The sequence below is a fragment of the Kogia breviceps genome, chromosome 1, assembly GCF_026419965.1.
Source record: "Kogia breviceps isolate mKogBre1 chromosome 1, mKogBre1 haplotype 1, whole genome shotgun sequence".
Classification (NCBI taxonomy): domain Eukaryota; kingdom Metazoa; phylum Chordata; class Mammalia; order Artiodactyla; family Physeteridae; genus Kogia; species Kogia breviceps.
In genome coordinates this window covers 135,965,983-135,979,337 of record NC_081310.1, presented here as the reverse complement: position 1 = coordinate 135,979,337, position 13,355 = coordinate 135,965,983, and the positions used below count along the sequence as shown (strand labels likewise).

Here is a 13,355-nt window from a genome sequence, read left to right as displayed (position 1 = left end):
GTGTAGCCTCCTGAGATGCCTTGGCAAGATTTTAGATGTGTTGTATTGTAGGTCTTCTCTGTAAGCCTCTCTACTGTGGGTCACTTTCTGGTTTACCCAGTTATGTGATATCTGTAACCCTCACTTTCCCCATCTGTAAATTCAGGAGAGTAATAGTATCTACTTTATTTGGGGGAGTGTAAGGCCTAAATGAGCTGATTTGTGTAAAGTGTCTAGCATAGGGTATGTCACATAGTAAATGCTTAATGAGTGTTGGTTGTTTCTATTATTGGTATTATTATTGTTTTAGTTAGTTTTCTTAAAATTCTCTCCCAGAGAAAACCTTTGTTCCCTTTTTAGCCCTCATCCCTAAAAAATTGAACAGTGTTGATCAGAGCAAGAGGGGCAGACAGAGAAGTTTTGTGAAGTCTATAAAATGACCTCGGAAACTCTGTCATTTCCCTTCCTATGCTATGCTTCTCAGACTTGGAGCTCTGTGAGCGGGCCCTGGTCTGTGCTTTGACCTCAGTGGTATGCCTTGTGCTTGGGATGACTGTGTCCTCCATGTGATTCTGTTGATGGCCTGCAGGGCTCTGTGCAGGAATCATCGGATGGTGCAGCCGAGTTCTTTGTGAGCTGAATAAACATGTCACTTGGTGAGGTGAGGTGCAGCAGTAGCAACAAAATACCTTTTTTTTGCCTTTTTGAATTAAGCAAATAGAAAATCCATTATTCAAGTATGAGGAATGTTAATTTTTAGATGGACGAGAGTGAACTTATTAATAGCAATGACAGCAGTCTGGGACAGAGAATGATGATTGAAATCAGGGGACTGAAGTATATAAATAAATAAAATAGTGGCACTTCCTAAGCATCTTTCCTGCCCCAGGCTCACTGCTGCTGTCAAGGGAAATATGTGTGTGGCAGCATTCACTCTGAAAAGGGAACACATATATATTTCCCTGTGTCTGAGAATTGTACATTCTGAAGAGCCTAAAGACGATTTTTTGCTATCTTTCTGAGAAATTAACTTCTGTTTTTCCCTTCCTGTGAGCCAAAAGAATAGTCATCACATGCTCCCCACTCATGAGTTTATGGAAAGAAACATAGGCCTCACTCAGGGTCTTCACCAACTGGGTAGGGTTAAATTGGTCATGGAGGAAATTTCCAGTGCTGGTTTGCAGTTGTAGTACATGCACATCTCCAAGTCTATGAGTGGGCTGGGCCCCTCTTTGCGGACTAACTTCTTCCCTGACTAATCCCATGAGTACATGGCTGATGAGAATAAAAGCAACTGTTGCTAATTAAGTATTCATAAACACATTATTCTTTAAATGCGTTCTCATTTTATCTCATAATAACCAATAACCCAATGATATCTGTCCTATTTTTATCCTCATTTCACTGAGGAGGGTTTAAACAGAGGCTCGGGATGTTCAGTAACTTGCCCAGGACACAGTCTTAGGAAGTACACACCCCCACTCAACCTCAGGTTGGTCTGCCACCAGAGGATGTGTTCTTAACAACTATTCTACTCTCCCTTGATACCATGATTATTTCCTTGCCTTGTAAATATTCTTCTATGTGGTATTTTGCTTGTGTTTTTATTATTCTTGGTATGTAGAGGCATCTTCCTGCTTGTTCCTTCCTTATTAATCAGTATGCACCTCTTTATGACTGAGCCCCTTTTTCCTATTGCCCTACTCTCTAGCCCACCTCGTGTTTACATATAGTCCTGTGGGTGGACCAGAGTGGGTAGCCCATGTGCATAGGCTTTTACAAAGATGCAATGTGGTGAAGAATGGAAGCTTCTGTGGCAGGTCTAGGTTCTTTTTTCCACCCACTTCTTCCTTCTGCACCCCAGTGTACTTAACTGTCCCTGTCTTCTTGCTCCTATAGGCCTTTCCATTATCCTTGCAGCTCACATTCTGACATTCTTTCTGGAGACATTTAGATCTCCTGGCATCTAGGCTACAGAGCCCTAATTCTTGAAGCAATTTTCAAAAGTGTGGAAAAGAGTTATATATAAAGAGTAATGTTTGGTAAAAGAACTGAGGGACAGAACAGCAACTTGGTCAGAGCCTGGCTCTTACATATGTGGTAATAGCTCAATATCTCCAATTTTCTTTCCACCGCTTCCAAAGAAGACTTTGATCATGGAAGGTTATGACTGGTGATAAGCTGTTCTCCCTGAGTTCATTTATTCAGCAAACGGTTATTGCCTGTACTCCTTAAGGTTCCTAAATTTCATTGGCTCACCAATGCTTTTATTGAAAGCTATGGATTCTTTTTCCATAAAAATCCACAGCCTTGCATGTAGTCTGAACGGATTCGTGGACCTTTGAAGCCCATCTGAAGACTCCCAGCTAGGAACCCCAGCTTTGTGATGTACCACCTTACTTGTTTAATCACATTCTAATCTCCAAATCAAGGCCTTCTTCATTTATGAATATAGAGAGAAATTCAGCCCAGATTCTTGGATGGCACTGTGTTCAGCCAAGTTCTGTTTGTTCATCACTGAAACTATACAAGGCTGTTAAAAAAGAAAGTAACTATGCAGAATTACTCATGATCAAAGAGGTGTCCTTAGCAAAGGTGCTGTCTTCATCCATCAGGCTTCTGAAACTTGGTATGTAGGGTCTCTAAAATATTTTATGGGGAATTTAAATACTTTGAAATAAAGGTTCTAGGAGAGAGGAAAAAGAAAATCTCAGGTATGATTAGGCATAGTGGGTTAGGTAAGTCTCAGTCATTTTGAAAAAAGTAATACCAATAAAATGAGTTCTCAGTTCTGTAGATGTGTTTGTGTATGTGTATGTGAGTGTGTGTAATGTCTGAAGAAAATGAAGATTTTTACACTTAAAGGAAAAGAGCATCTTCCTTTTGGGTTCCTTAGTCCACAGCAGTATGACAGGTAATCACAAAGCTGCCACTCTATGAGAGGTTTCATTGACTCTGTTTTCATCTTATTTTCTTGGATGATTTAGAGTTTCTCTGACAGGTCTGGTGCACCATTTGCATTCCTAGGAGGAATCATACATCACTCAGAGTCCTAGAATACAGGAAGAGAACCACAGTACCTGGTCCCTGTACCAGGTACCAGTACCTGGGCTTCATTGCTGTTGTGGTTTACACTGACTTCTGTTATAAACAGAAGTTGACGGGTTACAAAAAAGTGAATGGAATTTTTTGCTGACTTTCTGGTTACACACTCACTGCTCCCTCTCCAGTAAGAGTAACAGGAGAGTTCTCAAGCTAGAGTGGCATTGTGTTTCCACGCAGAAAAACAGAGCCTCCTGTAAACTGAGGTGAGGTGGAAAGGGCATGAGATCCCAGGGCTGGACATTTGTCTTTTGTTTTTAGGAGCTATGGTATAATTGGTCAAAGGGACTTATTATCTAGAGCTTCCCATATGTCATTCCGGAATGTTCTGCTCAAAGGAGAAGAAGCCAAGTCCTATCTTCACCTTCCTGAAGTCTTCAGTGGCTCCTGACCATTGGGTGATGTGTTCTGCTCAGTGCCAGACTATTTTGCTGTAGCATTTTGGAGAACCCAGATTCCTCTCTGGCCTGGCAGATCCCCTCTCAGGCTGAGCAGGGAGTGGCTGAGGCCGTATCTGCGCTACTTGCTCCTGCATTGCCTGCCTGCCAGGGCACCACACAGAGCCTGGGTGAAGTCATTCTTCCCTGAAAACCGAGACGGGAAATTTCTTCTGAAGTATAGGAACTGACTGAGAAGGTAAAGAAGAGCCTAGCTGAGAATAAGGCTGAGGAGTGTGTTCTTTCAGGTTTAGAAAGGGATCACGTTACTTTTACTTCTATGGTTTCTTCTACTAACAAATTATTAAGATGAATTTCCACATTAAAAAAAAATGGCCATTTGAAAGTATTTGAAAATGTACTAAATTAAACATTCATTTTTAAAATTATAAAGCACACTATGAGAAGATCAGGCAGTGAGCTGAGAATTATCATTGAAGTTTAATTTGTCTGTTTGCTTCTTGATATCTGGATGGAAACCAATGGGGCTGGCCATGCTCATTTCTTCTTTCTCTACCTTCTACCCACGGGGCCTCTTTATAATTCCTTTTCATTCTTTCAGTTCCCTCATATTCCACATCCTCTCCTCCCCTGGAATCTTGCGCTCAGGAAAGAATCTGATCTCAGTTATCTATAGCTTATAAACCTTAGTGTGAATGTAAACCTGGATACTGATACTCCTAGGGGAATTAGAATGATATCACTTACTATGAATTAGAAGTCTTGCTTCTTTTATGAAGGAGGTGGAGACCAGTACCTAAACATATGTCAAAAATAAATTCGAATACTTACCTGGCAGGGGAAGATACCATGATCAAGAAGGTGGTTTTCCCAGGGTGAGGCTCATCCCTTATGCTCGGGTGTGGTGAGCCCTACGATTTCCCCAAAATGTGGGAAACTTGACTGCATCATTTGTCTAAATTAATGCTGAGTGTAACAGAGATATCAGATATGGAAATAAAACCCTGTAGGCAGACTCTGACCATGAGAACATAGCCTCATATAGAAATCTGCAGAAATCTAAGCGAGAGATTTGTATTTCTACTGGGCATGGAGTTGAGGGGGTTCCTAGCCAATCTTTAAGATCTACCTAGATCTTAAAGGACAGATGAGGTGGAGGAGTTCCCAAATGACATTGTTATGGGATCTTCTCTGCAGACCTAGAACTCTGATAAAGTAATGGTAGGTGAGCAACTTTGTAAGACCCTGGAAGGAAGAAGAAGAATCTGGAAAGTGTTCTTATATGCTTTTGATTTTACCTTTGGTATGATGTGATGACCTCTTCTAGCTCTCAACAATGGCTTCCTTTTTGCCAGAGGTTATTTGACTGCTTCAGAGTGATCCTGAAAACATAATTCCTTGATTTCATCTGTGGCCATTTGTAACTCATTGATGGCTGTCTTGCCTTCTGTTGTTTCCTAGGAATTCTTAGAGAAATTCTGAGATAAACAACTCCTTTGTCTGTGGTAGTTAGCTTTGGAAATGACAAATGAAATTTTTATCTTCAAGTCGTATGTACTGTCCAATCCCAGGTGGATAAAACTTATGTATATTTAACAGTTTCTCTGAAAAAGTATAGGAAGCTTTGGCACCAAGATATTAAGTAGAGTAAGAAGTCCCATTATAATTTTCATAGCATCCTATCCTGTATTTTTTTCCTTGTAGCATTTATCAGAATTGCAATTCATTACTTGTGTAATGGTTGGTTATCAGTTTCTTTCCTAGAACAAGGACTGTGTCCTACACCAAGCCCAGAGGAGTGTTAACTAAACTTCTGAGTGATGAAATGAGAGGTGCTTATTTTCTTGTTTCTGGTTTTCTCTAGTTTTACAACTTCTACCATGAGCATATATTTTTTCCTCATTACAAAATATATCTTACTAAAATGAAGGGTGCATAATTAAGTATTCTGTATTACTTTTAAGAGAAGATATTTGGGCAGCTGAAGAAAAAACCTACATGGAAAGAACTAGCAAAGAAAGGGACATATGGAAGAGTGTATGGAAGTGATAAGTTTCCTCTCCTGGATCTGAGAGCTTGCTAAGTGGAGGAGATATCCTAAAGAGAGTACAAAGTGTGCTGAGATCAAGAAGAGAGAATCCCCATAATAGCAGATAATTGACCTGGCAACTTTATCTTCACTTAAAATAATGACACAGTTCATATTTTGTTCTCCACCTTTTAGAATTGGGCTTGTTTTTTCAAGAAAAAAATAAGTGAGACTGTTACTGTAGAATCACTTGTTAGATGTATTATGTTTCAGGATATATTTCCAGGCACTTCGTGGTGGAAAATTTGGCCTTTGGAGCTTAGGCTTGGTTTTCATGTATCTTCTGTGTCAGTATATTTTAGTATGTCTTTAAGTAAATTGGGTAGCAGACTCTCACCCCCATTGATTTATGACTGATTTGGAGTAGCTATAATTTTTTTTAATGTCAGAAGAATTTAAATTTACTACATGACAATCATATTCCAAAGTCACACTTAGTAGTAAAACCACAGAACAAGTCATTTACACTTAACAGGGGCTGTAGGTCTTAGGCAATGGTCGTTTGGTAATGTATCTTTTGATTTTAGGTTGAAAAGAAGCTTGATGTTTTGGGGTGTCTGGTTTTCAGGTGAGTGGCTAATAGTCTATTGTCAGAAAAGCACTGGGGACAGGAACATGTACTTGGCTTCTTCGAGTGCAGAAACTCTGCTTCTTGGTGGACCACAGTTTGACTTTGTTTTCAGGGTTGCCGTGGTGTAACAAAGCATCATCCTTTGTGCCTTTGGGGTTGTCCTTGCCACCCATCACCTGCCAATTGGTTCCTGTCTGTGGAAGTGTTCTGAGTTGGAAAATGAGGTGTGAGAAATACTTTATTTAATTCTAGGCTACTCTTAACTTTTGGATACTGTTCATTTGAAAGTTTAGGATTTGGCCTGGTTCACTTGCTCATCTTTTCATTTGAAAATATGCATTAACTAATTTTTGAGCGTTTGCTATTGCAGGGCACCATACTAGGCACTGTGGAATTAGATTCAGAGAGGAGAGATAGGCTCTGTTCTCATTAAGTTTACAGTATGAGAGGCAAGAAAAAAACATCAACTGAAAAACTATACAGCTTTTATAAAAAATTTTTATTTTTTATTTTTTGCGGTACGTGGGCCTCTCACTGTTGTGGCCTCTCCCGTTGCGGAGCACAGGCTCAGGACACGCAGGCTCAGCGGCCATGGCTCACGGGCCCAGCCGCTCTGCGGCATGTGGGATCTTCCCGGACCGGGACACGAACCCATGTCCCCTGCATCGGCAGGCGGACTCTCAACCACAGCGCCACCAGGGAAGCCCCCAATTTTTTATTTTATATTGGAGTATAGTTGATTAACAATGTTGTGTTAGTTTGTGGTGTACAGCAAAGTGATTCAGTTACACATATACATGTATCTGTTTTTTTTCAAATTCTTTTCCCATTTAGGTTACTACAGAATATTGAGCAGAGTTCCCTGTGCTATGTCGTACGTCCTTTTTGGTCATCTGTTTTGAATATAGCAGTGGCTACACAGCCTTTTACTTGAAGTTGTGATCTGGTCTGGTATAGGTGTTATGAGGAAGTCTAAGTGGAAGATATGCTAGGGGGAAGTAGCTAGATGGGAGGCGTGGAGAGTGTGGTGACTTTATGTGAAGACCTTGAAGTGAGAAGGAACTTTGTCATTGTAGAGATGCAGTGACTACAGCTCAGTGCGGGAGGGTGAGTGTACCCCCAGGGCAGATAGAACAGAGGTCAGGGGCCAGATGGTCAGACTCCTAGCCACGTTGAGGGCTTTGGACTCTGTGAGCTAGGAGCTTTCAGTTGATTTAAATGTCTACTTCAGGAAGGATGTGTAGGGGACACATATTATTTCATTTGTGTGTAGCTTGGCCACCCCTCTGTTAGCCCCCTTGTTGTTTTGGAAATTGCTTCCCTATCACTATATCTCCATGATTATCATGGAGGCAGTCATGCTGCATTAGGCTACTCTGTCTGAACCACAGTGGATTGATCCAGGGTTTTTTCTTATTTGATTCCCTGGGGTATTGGAATTGGCACTGAGAAAGAGAAGTTAGTTTCTCTCCTGGTGGCTGAAACAGGGGACAAAAGTGCACAGCTGTTGGGAGGCCATGTTCTGTCAGGGGGCCTGAGACACAGAGATGGGGGAATGAAGCAAATCCACAGAGAGAATTTAAGGTGAAATCAGAGACACAGGACCTATTCCTGAGTCCACCACACGCTCCAGGCCTTGGTTCTAGACCTTTCTAGTATGTATCTTAGCCTTGGATTCCACAATATAATAGTATTCCTCTAAAAAAATCTTCTCTCCCCACTTTTTGTTAAAATTAGCCAGAGTTAGTTTCAGTGACTAATGTAAAATTATTTTTTTCTGTGTGTGCAGACATTTATAGACATATATTACAACTCTGCTTTAGGGCCGTCTTCTGATTGTAAGTGGGCCTCAAAGCTTGTGAAGTCATGGAAAGTCAATTATCCTCTACTTTAGTTTGAGGATACAAAGGAACAGGAGAAATTCAGTTCATCTAACATTTCCCAAGGATGAAAATGTGTTCCAAGGAAACTGCTGCATAAGCAGAAACACTTTAACAAGATAATTTATGGATTTGAGTGTAAAAGCTTAATAAGAAGTGAAATTTTTTACCTGTAGTATTCTCTCTCATCTGAGTCTTTAAAGCCCACTCAGGTCTTATTTCTTTGTAAAGGCGATACAAACAGCAATAGTATTAGCATAAATAAAAAATGTGGTTTATTTATAAGCTTGACCGGCTACATTTTCTGAATTCAGTCTTTGCTGCACTTGCAGCTCTTGGAGTGAGCAGCTTTGCTAATGGCAGGGCCACTCGCGCTGGTCTGGCCTCTGGACCTGCTCATTTGAATGACCAGCCTCTGCAAACCACTGCTGAGATTGGAGAAAGTGCTAGCCTGAAAATGGGCAAATTAAAGACAGTTCTACGGTGGTGTGATACCAACTAGTCCTCTTACCTAGTTACTGAGCTCATCGTGAAACAGTGTAGTACGGTGGAGAACAGGCTTCTGTGGATTCAGGCCTGTATGGAAACCCCACCTCTGCTCTTCACACACTGAGTGACTTCAAGCAAGTTACCTGATCTTTCTAAATAAAATGGGTTAGTAACAGTACCTACTGCATTAGAATATTATGCTTCAGTAAAATAATATTTATGAAGCACATAGTAAGCTTTTAATATTAGCAATTATTATGGGTACTTTTACATAAAGCAGTTACTACAATGCCTAGAATTTGATAAATGCTATGGCTCTTTTATCCTTAAAATGTACATATCCATATCTTTAAAACTTCAGTGGGTAAACATCTCCCCTGACCTATCTGTCCCTGGACAGCAGGTGAAGAATTCTTGACTCATTCCAACCTCTCATTTGATAGGCAGAGAGATTGAGACCCAGAAGAGTGGCAGTTTCGTAAGGTCATGCAGTGCTTGGCAGAGCTGGCTGTGGAACTCAGGGACCTGGTTCTTTTTTTTTTTTTTTTTTTTTTTTTTTTTGTGCTAGGCGGGCCTCTCACTGTTGTGGCCTCTCCCATTGCGGATCACAGGCTCCGGACGCGCAGGCTCAGCGGCCATGGCTCAGGGGCCCAGCCGCTCCGCGGCATGTGGGATCTTCCCGGACCGGGGCACGAACCCGTGTTCCCTGCATCGGCAGGCGGATTCTCAACCACTGCGCCACCAGGGAAGCCCCAGGGACCTGGTTCTTAATTCAGTTTTGTACACACAGTGTTGCCTATTTCATGTGTAGAAGATCTAGCTCATTCTTTGGCTTCATTGATATGTATACAGAGGGCAAATGACATTTGCAAAAGATACAGTTTGAGGCCATCCCAAACCTTCAGACTTGTGAAGATGGAAATGTTTATACAGGTCCTTGTTTGTCCCAAATCATATTTCTGTTAGGGATCATGTGTTTCCTATGCAGAGCCTTATTTACTAAAGTATCTTCCTTTGCTTGATGGCAAATTTTCACAAGAAACCTGAGTTAGTAATCACTTCGCAGGTATTATTGAACCCAAGGACAAGGAGGGAATCTCCAAGTTTTATTGCTAGAAAGATATGCGGCACCTGGATTCTAAATGATTGTCCCAAACACTGGTTGCATCATGTAGTTGAGCCAAATTTGTACTTCAGTGAAATTTCACACTAGGACATGTCATGGATCTTTGGGATTGCTCATGAATAATTGAAGCAATGATTGTTAAGTCCTTTAATTCTAGACATTTACTCTATGATTGTTCCGTTATACTTGACATTGATCATACAACTGGGTTCCATGGAGGGCCTTTTTTTTTTTTTTTTTTTTTGCGATATGCGGGCCTCTCACTGTTGTGGTCTCTCCCGTTGCGGAGCACAGGCTCCGGACGCGCAGGCTCAGAGGCCATGGCTCACGGGCCCAGCCGCTCCGCGGCATGTGGGATCCTCCCAGAGCGGGGCACGAACCCGTGTCCCCTGCATCGGCAGGCGGACTCTCAACCACTGTGCCACCACGGAAGCCCGAGGGCCATATTTTAAGAGGGCTGCAGCCGAAAATAATACACAAAGGAACAAGCAAGGAGGATGGGAAGAAATTCTAGGAGTTGGGTTCTGTGCGGGAGGGTAAAGGAATTGGGTATATTAGCCCTGGAAGAGAGATGAAGAGGGGTAATAAAATCTGCCTTCAGATATTCTAAGGCTGTCAGGAGGAGCATACCCAGTATACTCTGTCATACTGGGTATTTCAGAAGACATATTTTAGGCTGTTTATTTAAAAAAATGTAGGTGATACTTGAATAACATTAACAATAACAATGAAAGCTTCCAGTTATTGAGCACTTAATGGGTATGAAGTACTATGCTAAGTGCTTTCCAGGGATTGTAGTCCCTATTTTATAGATGATGAAACTGAGAGTCAAGTAGGTTTGGGAATTGGCCCCAAAGCGCCCCTTAAGTGGAAGGTCCATAGGACTCCAGAGCATTGTGAAGAGGCAAATGCCTCCCTCACAGGGTGGATGAGAGGTCCTAGGAGGAATAGGCTCTGGGAGCACCTCTCTGCCTTGTGTTCCACTCTACCTGGCCATCCTAGCACAGGGCTTGGGCTCAGCAAATGGTTGTACAATGAACGAATGAGTGGATCCTGCATTTGGTGGGAGCTTGGACTTTTTTGACTGGGCCCTAAGGCCCTTTCAAACCCACTAACCATTTAGGAGGAAATAAAAGAGACATCGCCATCACTCAGCTGTTGGATATAAGCAAGTCACAGCTAGTCTGGTGTGGCTGGATTTGGGGAGAGAGAGGCAGGTGAGGAGAGCACTGAGGGTGGGCTTTTCATTACAGTCTGTTAATGGGGCATATGCCCAGGGTTGGTGTTTCCTGCCCCAAGTGCCGCTCTGTGCATTCTGTGGAGCTTTGCAGAGACAAAAGGCTTTAAAGGTCTTGGAAAAATGACTCCCGTTGCCTTTGGGTTAGAGGCCAATTTATAGGAATAATAAATGCCTTATATTAGTGGCACACCCTGAACACTTGCATAAAATGTCTCCTTTGATCCTTGAGGTGGATAAATAAGATATAACTCCATTTTACGGAAGACACTGAAGCTCAGAGAAATTAAAGGACTTTCCCAAGGTCACATGAAGTTCCAATTTCCCTCTAAGCTGCAGCCTTGGTCATCATCTATCTATTTGGTATCTCCACTTGGATAGGTTAGTGAGTACCTCAAATCCAGCATGACCTAACAAGAGCTCCTGATTCCTGCTCCTTTTCCAGTGCTGTCTGTCTCAATAAATGGCCTCATAGTAAACCTAGGTATTTTAGTTTCCTATTACTGCTGTAGCAAGTTACCACTAACTTAAAACAACACTAACTTTATTATTTCACAGTTCTGGAGGTCAGAGTTCTAAAATGTCTTGGCAGGGCCGCGTTCCTACTGGAGTCTCCATTTCCTTATCTTTTCCAGCTTCTGGAGGCTGCTTGTATTCCATGGCTACTGGCCCTGCATCGCTCTGACCTCTGCTTTCACTGTCACATCTCCTTCTCTCACTCTGACCCTCCTGCCTCCATATTTCCTTTATGAGGAACCCTGAGATACATTGGGCCCACCCAGATAATCCAGGATCATCTCCCCATCTCAAGGTCCTTAATTTAAACACATCAGCAAGTTTCTTTTGCCATGGAAGATAACATATTCACACGTTTGGAGATTAGATTACAGATATTTTGGGGAGCCATTAGTTGGCTAACCACACCAGATTCTAGGGCCAAAACCAAGGTGTCGTCCTCTGTTTATTTTTCCATCCAGTCCATCAGCAAGTCCTGTTGGGATCTCTGCCATCACCACCTTGCACACCACCCTTTCTCACCTGGACCACTGATGCTCAAGCCTTTTCATCTGGTCCCTCTGTGTCCACCGTTGCCTCCTTACTGTTTGTTCTCCACATAGAAGCCAGAATGGCCTTTAAAAATGTGGGTCAGACCACACCACTCCTCTGCACAAGCCCTCCAGGAAGTTTATATCTTACTCAGATAAAAAAAATCCATATCCCTTTCCATGGGTAATGGGCCTTACCGTTTGGCCCCCTTGGCCTTGCATTTCTGACCTCTCCTCTCTCTGCCTTATTCACTCTGCTCTGGCCATGCCAGCTCTCTTGCTGGTTTCTTTTTTTTTTTCTTTTTGTGGTACGTGGGCCTCTCACTGTTGTGGCCTCTCCCATTGCGGAGCACAGGCTCCGGACGCGCAGGCTCAGCGGCCATGGCTCACGGGCCTAGCTGCTCTGCAGCATGTGGGATCTTCCCGGACCGGGGCATGAACCCGTGTCCCCTGCATCGGCAGGCGGACTCTCAACCACTGCGCCACCAGGGAAGCCCCCATCTCTTGCTGTTTCTTAATCATGCATAGGACATTCTTCCCTCAGATATCTACATGGCTCCCTCGCTCCCTTCTTTCCTGTCTCTGCTCACGTATAACCACCTCAAAGCATTTAGGAGGCATTGCTGTAGGAAAGTGACAAAGACCATAAGCAGATAGTTACTGTATATAGCACCACTGAGTTAAGAATGGGCAGTGTGTGAAGTACCAGCTGCCCAGGGAGGGGCATCAAATCTAAATGAGTGTGTGAGTGTGCTTTTATGTGTGGCACTTAGGGGATTGGTAGAGTGGCATTGAGAGAAAAAGCCAGCAGAATGAGGTAATAGCTAGGTTAGCTTTGAAGAAAGGAGTAGAGATTTTAAGAACAATAATCATAGCTACCACTTATGGAACACGCTATAGTGGTGTAATAAGTAATAGTAATCACTTATATACTTCTTAGCATGTTTCAGGGTCAGTGCTACTCATTTTAATTTCTATTATGCTTATTCAATACATTACCTCATTTTAATCCTCACACATTTCTGTGAGGTTGGCATGGTATTCTCCCCATTTTTTCAGGTAAGGAAACTAGTAGTAGAGGTCATTTGCCAAAGTTCACACAGCTAGCAAATGTCAGCAGTGAGATTTGCGTTTGTCGTCAAAGCCTAATCTATTAACTACACAAACACTATTCTGCCTCTCCTCTTAGCGGGGGTGTGCGTGTGCACTCGTGTGTGTGCGTATGCAAGCAGGGGCGTGAGGGGGCGCACCAGCTGTACTTTATTACCAAAGTATGAAAATGGGAGGTGGGGAAGGTAAGGACATGTGAGACAGAAGGCTAGAGGGGTAGGCCTGAATCTGCTTACATTTCCTAAGTTTAGGTGTTAACATTTCCCCCTTTCCTCTTCCTGGGGGGTGAGAGTTTCTATGTAACAACTTTTGGAGTTATCGGAAGAGA

General features: G+C 42.6%; 1 protein-coding gene and 1 non-coding gene across 8 annotated transcripts in view; both read left to right on the top strand.

Annotated features, from left to right (window-relative positions):
• Window positions 1-13,355, top strand: part of ST6GALNAC3 (ST6 N-acetylgalactosaminide alpha-2,6-sialyltransferase 3) — a 701,711-nt gene that overhangs the window by 35,385 nt on the left and 652,971 nt on the right. The gene's annotated exons all lie outside the window — the stretch shown is intronic.
• On the top strand, window positions 4,303-4,467 carry LOC131747163 (U1 spliceosomal RNA). Its single transcript, XR_009332798.1, has one exon. It is a non-coding gene; the product is annotated as a U1 spliceosomal RNA (small nuclear RNA).